The sequence below is a fragment of the Lolium rigidum genome, chromosome 5 (genome assembly GCF_022539505.1).
Source record: "Lolium rigidum isolate FL_2022 chromosome 5, APGP_CSIRO_Lrig_0.1, whole genome shotgun sequence".
In the NCBI taxonomy this organism is placed as follows: domain Eukaryota; kingdom Viridiplantae; phylum Streptophyta; class Magnoliopsida; order Poales; family Poaceae; genus Lolium; species Lolium rigidum.
This window is the reverse complement of record NC_061512.1, coordinates 68,515,868-68,530,175: the sequence shown is the minus strand read 5'-3', so window position 1 is coordinate 68,530,175 and position 14,308 is coordinate 68,515,868.

The following is a 14,308-nucleotide window of genomic DNA, read 5'->3' as shown; positions in this document are numbered from 1 at the left end:
GTTCCATTGCATGGGTTATATCACACTAGGATTAATTACAAATGCCGTCCAGTGATTCTAGCGCCATACAAACCGCGTTGACCATGAGATCTATAATGGCTCTGGGGAAGCCAGTCGTATCTTTTCCCTTCTGCACGCCAACGGATTGGTAGAGCTGGTGGGGTGTTGGAGGCACTGCCGTACGTTGGGATAGCCTTTTAAATCCCCATCCATTAGTGATGATAAGCTCTACGATCTATGAAGGATTGTCCGGAGTACACCGTGAGTAAAGCCGTATTATCGGGAGAAGTCTACTGGGGGTGTACGGTTGGACAAAAGGGTGGGTTTGCAGTCGCGGAGAAGGCGGTGTGGGCTTGGATTTTCATACCTGGCCTCACACCAAGGGAAGTGTGAACGGGGGCAAGTCCCTACGGATGGCAAAAAGGGTGGAATCTCTTGTGGGAAAAGTAACGCACCTCTGCAGAGTGTATCAAATTGGGGCTGTCACTCCTTGTTCCGGGAAGGGAACTGCGAACGCGGCAGGAAAGGAACTCCATGAAGTTCTAGTCAACCTGTGAAGACTGACGGGCATAGTTTTCATAATAAAAGCAACCTTTTGAAGAAATGATTATGAAACATGCATTGACCTGCGATTTCCTGATCAATGGTCGTAGCTAGTGCATAAAATACCTTTTTACTCTTTTAGAACTTGCTGAGTACCTCTGTACTCACTTTCTTTCGACACCCTTGCTAGACTGTGATCCGGAAGTGGAGGCCATCAACGATGGAGCACCGGAAGGAAGCTACGAGCTGGTCTACGAAGAACCTGATCTTACCGGCGGAGTTGAAGGAGTAGACTATGGGATAGTCTACGGACCTGATGACACGGAGGTGGTGGAGTAGTGATGAACCCTAGCATCATAGAGCCGAGCAACGTAGAACTTACTTAAATAAGTTGTTGAGCTCTCCTTTATATATGGTTATAAGTTGTAATCGTACTTAAGTAGTATCTTAGGGTGTTCTCATAGGACCTGTGAGAATACCAACTTGTTAAGATAATGTTTGTAATAAAGTATGGAGTGTTATGACCTGCAATGTTTCTGTTGTACCACTCTGAGGGATATGGCAATTTGTGAAGAAGTCCCTTCACAAAGATCATATCAACGACTTGTATACTACAACATGTAGTGGTATGCTGGGTCACCGCAACATTAGCCACCGGAGCCACCCAATTGCATCATCGGAGCCCGTGGAGCTGCCGCAGAAGCCGCCGGAGATTGATGCCACCTCCCGTGATGCCGCTTGTACCTGGAGCCTCGCCGTCGACCACAACGCTGCCACGCACCTCGCCGACGACCGCTGGAGCGCCGGTGATCTCTCCTACCCCCCACCCACGCCGCCAGTGAGCCCACCACTCGCCGTCGACGACGATGAACTTGATCCGTTGGATCGTGTTCTAATCGTGCGGCTCAGAACAGAACATACCGCTTCGCGGTTTAATAGACGCTGACGGGTGGAGCCCACCTCGTTAGGCAGCCCACGCGTGCGAGACGCGTGGTGGGCTGGCTTTTGCAATTTTAAACCGTTTTGGACCAGTTAGCTTTCCCGCCAGGCCCAGTAATTGAAATCTTGTTTTTCTGTTTCAAATCAAATTCAATACTGGACCCCCTTTTCAAATTTGAATAGAATGCGATCTACTGGGCCAAATTTGGTGAATTTGGTGTTGTTGGAAAGCTTGTGAAAAGCTCTACCCAACCCCATTGGTCTCAACCCTAAATTTGTTGTAGAATTAATGTGGTAAAAATAACAAGGTGGGGCCTTTTGCAACATCAAACAATTATTAAAAATCAACCCTAAGTGATTTTGAGTTGATTCCAACTCTCATAAATCCATTTCACATACTCTACAGGTTTATGTAAAAATATCACATAGTTGTTTGTATGATCATGGACTAGAGCAAAATAATGGCTATGTAGCTATTCTAGTCCATTTAAATCTATCCCAAAATTATTTCTTAAATAGTATGAGAGGCTCCCTCTCATTTAAATCATGGTCCTAAGCAATTCAAGATGAGGTGTTGACTTGGTCTATAGCATCTCATAATGGATTACTTAGAGACATTAAATTGTTGCAAGAGTAGTATTTAGATTGTATGAGGTTAGTACCTCATTTAAATCATTTTCCCCAAATAATAGATATGAAGTGTTGACCTTGGTCAACATGAATTCATACATTATTACTATTTGAGGAAATTAAATCTTAAGAAGATTCAATGAGAGGAAATTATTCCTCTCCTACAAGTTTTTCTTAACACACAAGCCAACCCCCCTTGTGATTAATGTTGTGATGCTAGAATAGTTGGTGTGAACCAATTGATTGCTTAGTATAGCCTTAAGACTTGTTTGGTGATGATATACCTCGTATTCGATTATAGACGCTAGTACCAAGGAGTACCAGGAGGAGGAGGTCTACTTCCAGGAAGAAGAAGACCACTTTGATCAGTACACCACTCAAGGCAAGCTAATATTCTTGCAAGCTACCTTACTGCAAAGCTCTCCTTGAGCAAGGCACTATTACCCTATTACCTTGTGTTTTACTTTACAAATCCCAGTTTTTATCTCTCAAAGCTTTACCTTGATTTGCAAGTTTTACTTTTACAGTTAACTTGAGTCTAGATAAGGAGTAGTGCAAGAACATCAAAGTTAGCCTAGAGAGCTACAAGCTAGTTAGCACCCCTCTTGCCTAGTTGCTAGTGCTAAACTAAAAGTGACTACTCTAGCTGGGAACTTGTGAAACTTTTGAATTCTGAAAACCTTGGAATGATGAGTCATTCCATTGAAAGATTCTGAAGGTGAATGTGACTGGTTTGAAATGCTATTTTTGATGAAAACTGATGATTGGGTTCGGATGCGATACCATTCCAATTCTTGAGTACCCCCACAATACCTGATTATGGGTAAGGCTTTAGCTAGAAATTTATGTGTCTTAGTATGGGTTCCCTTTTAACAAGCGTCATAGAGGTTATGCCGAGGCTGCCTCCGCTGAAAGTGAAATGACGTGAAATGAGGTGACTGTCCGGCCCAAGCCCTGTGCAGTTCCCAGGTTGACGGTTTGTCTTCACTGGGAGGCCAAGCTCATGGGGAGAGGTGCCTATACTAGGGTATGTAATTGAAAGGTTATGATTGATGATCCGCATACTGAGTATGATTATTCAGGGCTATCCCTGACGGATGTATTACAAAAGTTGTGGCACAAGTGTACAACCTCTGCAGAGTGTAAACCTATTCGAATAGCCGCGTCCGCGGTCATGGACAGTTGGAAAGGCCATACTGTTCCGTCATCAGAATTTTTCACAAAGGTGACTTGTGTTTTGAACTTGAAAAGGGTGACTTTGATTTGAATCACAACAGAGTTGTGGGAATGACACTAATGTTCCCACTTGAGTTAAGTTAGGCAATTGAAGAGTCTTGGTTTTACGAAATGCTTATGGAATAAAACTGGCTTTATGCAAATAACCTAGAGCTTAGAACACTCTCACTAGACTGTTAGTACTTACACTAGTATTAGTTTGCGAGTACTTGAAAGTACTCACGGCTGTGTCCCTGGCTATTCAAATGGCCAGACTATGAAGAAGAGCAGCAGTATCAGGAGGACAGACAACAGGACGTCTATGACAACTAGGAGCTTCTCCTAACGTCAAGCATTGCCTGTGGATTAGATGGACTTCTGCAACTTCGCTTCCGCTATGTGTTATGTAATGATCATTAGATCAAGTGTTGTAATGAGACTGGATCATGTGATCCTTTTTGGTTGTAAGACTATTATGGTGTTGTAATGAATGATGACTCTATGATATTCAACTGTTATGTCTCGCAAAAACAATCTTCTTGGGATTGCGATGTATGGCATAATAGGCATCTGGACCTAAAAAACCGGGTGTTGACAATGCCTATCTTCCTCTTGACGGCGCTTAAAGCTGACAAAGGTATCCTCAAGGCCTTCGCAAAAATCAGCCGGGGAATGCTCTGGGCGTGCAAAGAGATGGTCAGCGGGGGGAAATGCAAGGTGAACTGGCAGAAGGTCTGTCGCCCAGAGGAGCTTGGGGGTTTGGGTATCCTGGATCTGGAAAAGTTTTCAAGGGCTCTCATACTTCGCTGGCTATGGTACAAGTGGACGGCTCCGAACAAGCCGTGGGTGGGCACCGAAACACCTAATGATGCCGCAGATATAGATCTCTTCAACGCAGCCACGCGTGTCACCATTGGCAATGGCGCCAAGGCATCCTTCTGGACTTCTTCATGGCTACATGGCACCCCTCCGAAGGACCTTGCCCCCTGATTTTCAAGGCTTCCAGAAGGAAAAATCAGACGGTCCAGGAGGCGTTGGCCGATCATAACTGGGTTTCGGATATCGCGGTTGACGCCTTCACTGCCGAACACCTGGAACAGTATGCTCTTCTATGGGATCTTCTTTCTGAAGTCCAGCTGATCCCAGACTCCGAGGATTCCATCACCTGGTCTTTGACCCCTAACGGGTGCTACTCTGCCAGTTCCGCTTATAAAGCCCAATTCATCACAGCTCTTCCTTGCCAGTTTGGGAAGATTGTCTGGAAGACCTGGGCCCCTCTGAAGTGCCGCTTCTTTGCGTGGCTCGCCGTCCAAAATCGCCTATGGACCGCCGATCGCCTGGCAAAACGGGGATGGCCGCACCACCCAAATTGCCAGCTTTGCAGATGCTCCCCGAGACGGCGCGACACATCCTCTTCGAGTGTCGGTATTCCAAGCGCATTTGGGCTGCGGCGGTCTCCTGGCTCTCTTGCCCGGATCTTATGAGCAGCCTTGGAGAAGGTAGAGCGAAGGTCATTGATTACTGGCATGCCATCACGTCGACCACTACCTCTTCTCCCAAAGGACTACGATCGGCGGTCATTCTCATCTCCTGGGAGATTTGGAAGGAGAGAAACGAACGCGTTTTTAACAAGAAGTCCTCGCTGCCATCGGTCGTTATGCATAAGATTAGGGAAGAAGGAAAAGATTGGATCCTGGCAGGAGCCAAGAGCCTTGCGGATTTAGTTAGCTCAGTTGTTTTTTCTGGGGCGGAACGCTGTTCGGCCTTCTTTTTCTTTTTATGGCTCTTGCCATGTATCTGTTTGTTTCTCCTATATCAATATAAGGCGTCATCGTCATAAACATAGAGGAAGAAGGCATCATCCAAAATATTATAGATGTACATAATCACGTCTGAAAACTTTGCAGCCATTTATCTTCGGTAAGTCTCACTTTGATTTCTTTTGCCAATGTGAAAGGTGTTACATATATTAGCTCCTTCTGCATAAGAGCATCCCCACTCGTTGGCGCTCCCCACGCCCAAATCCGGCGAAATTTTCGTCCGGATTGGAGGAAGATTTGGCGTGGGGAGCGCCGAAGTTCCAGCCGTCCCCCCGGCAGGAAACCCCCAACCTCGACCATTTGACATATTTCAAACAAATTTAACATAAAATTTAACTAGTTCGGCGACCAAGAGTACGAAAATTGCTGAAACAAATTCGGCGATAATCAGTACAATGTTTAACAAGTGCTGAAACAAATGAAGCACACAATTTCACAATTTTTCAAACAAATTAAGACAGACTAGTTGGCGTCGGCGTTGGCGTTGCCTCGGAGCCTCCATATGTGCTCCACCGGATCATCTTGCAGCAGCTGATGCATTGTAGAGTCTCGAATCTCCTGGCGCATAGCAAAGAAGGCGGCCCATGATGGAGGCACCTGGTGATTAGGCTGTGCAAGAGGACCCTCTCTCTCATATGGTGCTTGATACGTCTCTGACGTATCGATAATTTCTTATGTTCTATGCCATATTATTGATGATACCTACATGTTTTATGCACACTTTATGTCATATTCGTGCATTTTCTGGAACTAACCTATTAACAAGATGCCGAAGTGCCGCTTCGTCGTTTTCTGCTGTTTTTGGTTTCGAAATCCTAGTAACGAAATATTCTCGGAATTGGACGAAATCAAGACCCGGGGGCCTATTTTGCCACGAACCTTCCGGAAGACCGAAGAGCATACGAAGTGGGGCCACGAGGTGGCCAGACCACAAGGCGGCGCGGCCAAGGGGGCCCGCGCTGCCCCGTGGTGTGGGCCCCTCGTCGGCCCCCGACTCGCCCTTCCGCCTACTTAAAGCCTCCGTCGCGAAACCCCCGAGGCGAAAAACCACGATACGGAAAACCTTACCGAGACGCCGCCGCCGCCGATCCCATCTCGGGGGATTCCGGAGATCTCCTCCGGCACCCTCGCCGGAGAGGGGATTCATCTCCCGGAGGACTCTACACCGCCATGGTCGCCTCCGGAGTGATGAGTGAGTAGTTCACCCCTGGACTATGGGTCCATAGCAGTAGCTAGATGGTTGTCTTCTCCTCATTGTGCTTCATTGTTGGATCTTGTGAGCTGCCTAACATGATCAAGATCATCTATCCGTAATACTCTATGTTGTGTTTGTCGGGATCCGATGGATAGAGAATACCATGTTATGTTAATTATCAAGTTATTTCATATGTGTTGTTTATGATCTTGCATGCTCTCCGTTATTAGTAGAGGCTCTGGCCAAGTTGATGCTAGTAACTCCAAGAGGGAGTATTTATGCTCGATAGTGGGTTCATGCCTGCATTGACACCTAGGACAGTGACAGAAAGTTCTAAGGTTGTGTTGTGTTGTTGCCACTAGGGATAAAACATTGATGCTATGTCCGAGGATGTAGTTATTGATTACATTACGCACCATACTTAATGCAATTTTCTGTTGCTTTGCAACTTAATACCGGAAGGGGTTCGGACGATAACCCGAAGGTGGACTTTTTAGGCATAGATGCAGTTGGATGGCGGTCTATGTACTTTGTCGTAATGCCCAATTAAATCTCACTATACTTATCATGACATGTATGTGCATTGTTATGCCCTCTCTATTTGTCAATTGCCCGATCTGTAATTTGTTCACCCAACATGCTTTTATCTTATGGGAGAGACACCTCTAGTGAATTGTGGACCCCGGTCCATTCTTTAATACTGAAATACAAATCTGCTCGCAATACTTGTTTTATTGTTTTCTCTGCAAACAATCATCTTCCACACAATTCGGTTAATCCTTTGTTACAGCAAGCCGGTGAGATTGACAACCTCACGGTTTCGTTGGGGCAAAGTACTTTGGTTGTGTTGTGCGGGTTCCACGTTGGCGCCGGAATCTCTGGTGTTGCGCCGCACTACATCCCGCCGCCATCAACCTTCAACGTGCTTCTTGGCTCCTCCTGGTTCGATAAACCTTGGTTTCTTTCGAGGGAAAACTTGCTGCTGTGCGCATCATACCTTTCTCTTGGGGTTGCCCAACGAACGTGTGAAATACACGCCATCAAGCATATTTTCCGGCGCCGTTGCCGGGGAGATCAAGACACGCCGCAAGGGGAGTCTCCACTTCTCAATCTCTTTACTTTGTTTTTGTCTTGCTTTATTTTATTTACTACTTTGTTTGCTGCATTATATCAAAACACAAAAAAATTAGTTGCTAGCTTTACTTTATTTACTATCTTGTTTGCTATATCAAAAACACAAAAAAATTAGTTACTTGTTTTACTTTACTTAATATCATGCATGTTTTTATTTCACTAGTTAAGCATAATGGAAAACAACAAAAATATGAGAGATCTTTATGAACTTTATCTTGAATTAGGACATGATGTGTTTGAAGAGAGAATTAAAAAACCCATGGAACTTTATATGCATGCTAATGGGAATGTTATTACTATGGATGCTTTGAACATCATTGTTGCTAATGCTATGGAAAATTCTAAGCTTGGGGAAGCTGGCTCTGATGAGCATGATCTTTTTAGTCCCCCAAGCATTGAGGAGAAAATTTTCTTTTATGATTACAATATGCCTCCTATATATGATGATAGCCACTTTGTTGAATTTGCTCCCACTACAACTAACAAAATTGATTATGCTTACGTGGAGAGTAATAATTTTATGCATGAGACTCATGATAAGAATGCTTTATGTGATAGTTACATTGTTGAGTTTGCTCATGATGCTACTGAAAATTATTATGATAGAGGAAAATATGGTTGTAGAAATTTTCATGTTACTAAAACACCTCTCTATGTGCTGAAATTTTTGAAGCTACACTTGTTTTATCTTCCTATGCTTGTTACTTTGCTCTTCATGAACTTGTTTATTTACAAGATTCCTATGCATAGGAAGCATTTTAGACTTAAATGTGTTTTGAATTTGCCTCTTGATGCTCTCTTTTGCTTCAAATACTATTTCTTGCGAGTGCATCATTAAAACTGCTGAGCCCATCTTAATGGCTATAAAGAAAGAACTTCTTGGGAGATAACCCATGTGTTATTTTGCTACAGTATTTTTGTTTTATATTTGAGTCTTGGAAGTTGTTTACTACTGTATCAACCTCTCCTTATCTTAGTTTTGAGTTTTGTTGTGCCAAGTAAAGTCTTTGATAGTAAAGTAAGTACTAGATTTGGATTACTGCGCAGTTCCAGATTTCTTTTCTGTCATGAATCTGGGTCTACCTCCCTGTAGGTAGCTCAGAAAATTAAGCCAATTTACGTGCATGATCCTCAGATATGTACGCAACTTTCATTCAATTTGAGCATTTTCATTTGAGCAAGTCTGGTGGCCTAATAAAATCCATCTTTACGGACTGTTCTGTTTTGACAGAGTCTGCCTTTTATTTCGCATTGCTATGTTGGATGAATTTCTTTGATCCATTAATGTCCAGTAGCTTTATGCAATGTCCAGAAGTGTTAAGAATGATTGTGTCACCTCTGAACATGTTAATTTTTTATTGTGCACTAACCCTCTAATGAGTTGTTTCGAGTTTGGTGTGGAGGAAGTTTTCAAGGATCAAGAGAGGAGTATGATGCAATATGATCAAGGAGAGTGAAAGCTCTAAGCTTGGGGATGCCCCGGTGGTTCACCCCTGCATATTCTAAGAAGACTCAAGCTGTCTAAGCTTGGGGATGCCCAAGGCATCCCCTTCTTCATCGACAACATTATCGGGTTCCTCCCCCGAAACTATATTTTTATTCCGTCACATCTTATGCACTTTGCTTGGAGCGTCGGTTTGTTTTTGTTTTTGTTTTGTTTGAATAAAATGGATCCTAGCATTCACTTTGTGGGAGAGAGACACGCTCCGCTGTAGCATATGGACAAGTATGTCCATAGGCTCTACTCATAGTATTCATGGCGAAGTTTCTTCTTCGTTAATTTGTTATATGGTTGGAATTGGAAAATGCTACATGTAGTAATTCTAAAATGTCTTGGATAATTTGATACTTGGCAATTGTTGTGCTCATGTTTAAGCTCTTGCATCATATACTTTGCACCCATTAATGAAGAAACACTTAGAGCTTGCTAATTTGGTTTCTCTAGAGTCTAGATAACATCTAGTATTGAGTTTTGAACAACAAGGAAGACGGTATGGAGTCTTATAATGTTTACAATATGTCTTTTATGTGAGTTTTGCTGTACCGTTCATCCTTGTGTTTGTTTCAAATAACCTTGCTAGCCTAAACCTTGTATCGAGAGGGAATACTTCTCATGCATCCAAAATACTTGAGCCAACCACTATGCCATTTGTGTCCACCATACCTACCTACTACATGGTATTTATCCGCCATTCCAAAGTAAATTGCTTGAGTGCTACCTTTAAAATTCCATCATTCACCTTTGCAATATATAGCTCATGGGACAAATAGCTTTAAAAACTATTGTGGTATTGAATATGTACTTATGCACTTTATCTCTTATTAAGTTGCTTGTTGTGCGATAACCATGTTTCTGGGACGCCATCAACTATTCTTTGTTGAATATCATGTGAGTTGCTATGCATGTCCGTCTTGTCTCGAAGTAAGAGAGATCTACCACCTTCATGGTTGGAGCATGCATATTGTTAGAGAAGAACATTGGGCCGCTAACTAAAGCCATGATTCATGGTGGAAGTTTCAGTTTTGGACATATATCCTCAATCTCATATGAGAATAATAATTGTTGCCACATGCTTATGCATTAAAGAGGAGTCCATTATCTGTTGTCCATGTTGTCCCGGTATGGATGTCTAAGTTGAGAATAATTAAAAGCGAGAAATCCAAAATGCGAGCTTTCTCCTTAGACCTTTGTACAGGCGGCATGGAGGTACCCCATTGTGACACTTGGTTAAAACATGTGCATTGCAAAGATCCGGTAGTCCAAGCTAATTAGGACAAGGTGCGGGCACTATTAGTATACTATGCATGAGACTTGCAACTTGTAAGATATAATTTACATAACTCATATGCTTTATTACTACCGTTGACAAAATTGTTTCATGTTTTCAAAATAAAAGCTCTAGCACAAATATAGCAATCGATGCTTTCCTCTTTGAAGGACCATTCTTTTTACTTTTATGTTGAGTCAGTTCACCTATTTCTCTCCACCTCAAGAAGCAAACACTTGTGTGAACTGTGCATTGATTCCTACATACTTGCATATTGTACTTGTTATATTACTCTATGTTGACAATTATCCATGAGATATACATGTTACAAGTTGAAAGCAACCGCTGAAACTTAATCTTCCTTTGTGTTGCTTCAATGCCTTTACTTTGATTTATTGCTTTATGAGTTAACTCTTATGCAAGACTTATTGATGCTTGTCTTGAAGTACTATTCATGAAAAGTCTTTGCTTTATGATTCACTTGTTTACTCATGTAATTACCATTGTTTTGATCGCTGCATCCACTACATATGTTTACAAATAGTATGATCAAGGTTATGATGGCATGTCACTTCAGAAATTATCTTTGTTATCGTTTTACCTACTCGGGACGAGCAGAACTAATCTTGGGGATGCTTGATACGTCTCTGACGTATCGATAATTTCTTATGTTCTATGCCATATTATTGATGATACCTACATGTTTTATGCACACTTTATGTCATATTCGTGCATTTTCTGGAACTAACCTATTAACAAGATGCCGAAGTGCCGCTTGTCGTTTTCTGCTGTTTTTGGTTTCAGAAATCCTAGTAACGAAATATTCTCGGAATTGGACGAAATCAAGACCCAGGGGCCTATTTTGCCACGAACCTTCCAGAAGACCGAAGAGCATACGAAGTGGGGCCACGAGGTGGCCAGACCACAAGGCGGCGCGGCCAAGGGGGGGCCCGCACCGCCCTGTGGTGTGGGCCCCTCGTCAGCCCCCCAACTCTGCCCTTCCGCCTACTTAAAGCCTCCGTCGCGAAACCCCTGAGGCGAAAAACCACGATACGGAAAACCTTACTGAGACGCCGCCGCCGCCGATCCCATCTCGGGGAATTCTGGAGATCTCCTCCGGCACCCTGCCGGAGAGGGGATTCATCTCCCGGAGGACTCTACACCGCCATGGTCGCCTCCGGGGTGATGAGTGAGTAGTTCACCCCTGGACTATGGGTCCATAGCAGTAGCTAGATGGTTGTCTTCTCCTCATTGTGCTTCATTGTTGGATCTTGTGAGCTGCCTAACATGATCAAGATCATCTATCTGTAATACTCTATGTTGTGTTTGTCGGGATCCGATGGATAGAGAATACCATGTTATGTTAATTATCAAGTTATTTCATATGTGTTGTTTATGATCTTGCATGTTGTCCGTTATTAGTAGAGGCTCTGGCCAAGTTGATGCTAGTAACTCCAAGAGGGAGTATTTATGCTCGATAGTGGGTTCATGCCTGCATTGACACCTGGGAAAGTGACAGAAAGTTCTAAGGTTGTGTTGTGCTGTTGCCACTAGGGATAAAACATTGATGCTATGTCCGAGGATGTAGTTATTGATTACATTACGCACCATACTTAATGCAATTGTCTGTTGCTTTGCAACTTAATACTCGAAGGGGTTCGGACGATAACCTGAAGGTGGACTTTTTAGGCATAGATGCAGTTGGATGGCGGTCTATGTACTTTGTCGTAATGCCCAATTAAATCTCACTATACTTATCATGACATGTATGTGCATTGTTATGCCCTCTCTATTTGTCAATTGCCCGACTGTAATTTGTTCACCCAACATGCTTTTATCTTATGGGAGAGACACCTCTAGTGAACTGTGGACCCCGGTCCATTCTTTAATACTGAAATACAAATCTGTTGCAATACTTGTTTTACTGTTTTCTCTGCAAACAATCATCTTCCACACAATTCGGTTAATCCTTTGTTACAGCAAGCCGGTGAGATTGAGAACCTCACTGTTTCATTGGGGCAAAGTACTTTGGTTGTGTTGTGCAGGTTCCACGTTGGCGCCGGAATCTCTGGTGTTGCGCCGCACTACATCCCGCCGCCATCAACCTTCAACGTGCTTCTTGGCTCCTCCTGGTTCGATAAACCTTGGTTTCTTTCTGAGGGAAAACTTGCTGTTGTGCGCATCATACCTTCCTCTTGGGGTTGCCCAACGAACGTGTGAAATACACGCCATCAGTGCTTCTTGCTCAGCCAGAGGAACCGGATGCTTTCGCTCATCTTCAATAATCATATTGTGTAGGCACACACAGCAGTTCATCACCTCCCACATCTGATCTTTGGACCAAGTCATAGCGGGGAACCGGACGACAGCAAATCTCTGCTGGAGGACACCAAATGCTCGCTCGACGTCTTTTCGGCAAGCTTCTTGTTTCTTGACAAACTCGCAAAGTTTGGGGGTGCCGGGGTTGGAGATAGTCTTCACAAATGTTGCCCACTTTGGATAGATACCGTCTGCAAGGTAGTATCCTTTGTTGTAGTGCCGACCATTGATCACATAGTCCACCGGAGGAGCATGACCCTCAACAAGCTTGGAAAAGACCGGGGAGCAGTTTAGGATGTTGATGTCATTGTTGGATCCAGGCATACCAAAGAAAGAGTGCCAAATCCAAAGATCATGGGTAGCCACTGCTTCAAGTATCACAAGTGCAGCCTTTTTTGTGACCCTTGTACATTCCCTGCCACGCAAACGGACAGTTCTTCCATTGCCAATGCATGCGATCAATGCTTCCAAGCATCCCTGGAAAACCCCTAGCTTCATTTGTTGCAAGGATCCTCTGAGTGTCTTCGACAGTGGGTTATCTCAAGAAATAGTCCCCGAACACTGCTATGACGGCCCTGCAGAACCGGTAGAAACAATCAAGGGAGGTGGACTCCGCCATCCGAAGATAGTCATCTGCAGTATCACCGGGAGCTCCATACGCCAGCATCCTCATAGCCACTGTGCACTTCTGCAGTGACGAAAATCCAACCAAACCAGTGCAATCCGCCTTGCATCTGAAGTAGGGATCAAAGTGGCGGATGGCATACACAATTGGCAGAAATAGCTTTCTGCTCATCCTGAAACGACGCCGGAAAACACTCTCACCGTGCAATGGATTGTCGGCGAAGTAGTCAGCGTACAACATGCAGTAGCCCTCCATTCGCTGTCTCGGCTTGCACTTCCGGCGACCTCGTGCCGACCCACCACGTCGACCAGTTGCCAGTCCGGCGTACATGCTTGCCAAGCAACCAAGGATCATCATGAGCTCGTCGTCTATGGCAGCTGCTGCCATCTCTTCTTGCATAAGCTCGACGAACATCTGCTCCTCCTCTTCGTCCGAGTCCATGGCCGGCGAGGCAAATGGACGAACACCTGACGGGCGTGGTCGAGGCAACCCGAGCCGCGAGCGACGAGGAGCAAGCAGGCCGGAAAACAGGCCGGCGGAAGAGCAGCCAGATAGGCCGTCGTCCAAAGACGGCGGAATATAGGCAGGTGGGGAAGGAGGGGCGGCGGAATCTGGGCAACAAGCCGGCGGGGTGGTGCCGGCGGCGAGAGAGATACGAGGGGTGGGGGAGATTTTGAGCGACGTGGCGGTGGGGTTCGTGCGTCGAGTCACCGACAGATCGGGCCCTTCCCCGCTTTTCACTCGTCCGGAGTCCCCGAGCGCTCCCCGGGGGGCCGGGGGTGGCGTGGGCTCGCCGGATGGATGAAGGGCCAAATCCGAACGAAAACGAGGAACCGGGGGCGCGACTGGGCCGAATTACGCCGTCCGGATGGAAAAAACGCTCGCCGGGGTCCTCGACGGGGGCACGAGTGGAGATGCTCTAACCTACATTTTCAGAACTCTATTTATTATCCATCACTGATGCATTTCTACGGCATTTCACTTCACGAATAAATGCATTCAGAATAGAATATGATGTTTCTTCTGTGCAGATAGGCAGATTGTCAATGCTTACCATCCTGTGCGTACTTTTTGACGAGATTCTCTGATGACAATGTATTTTTTTTATTTCATATATGTG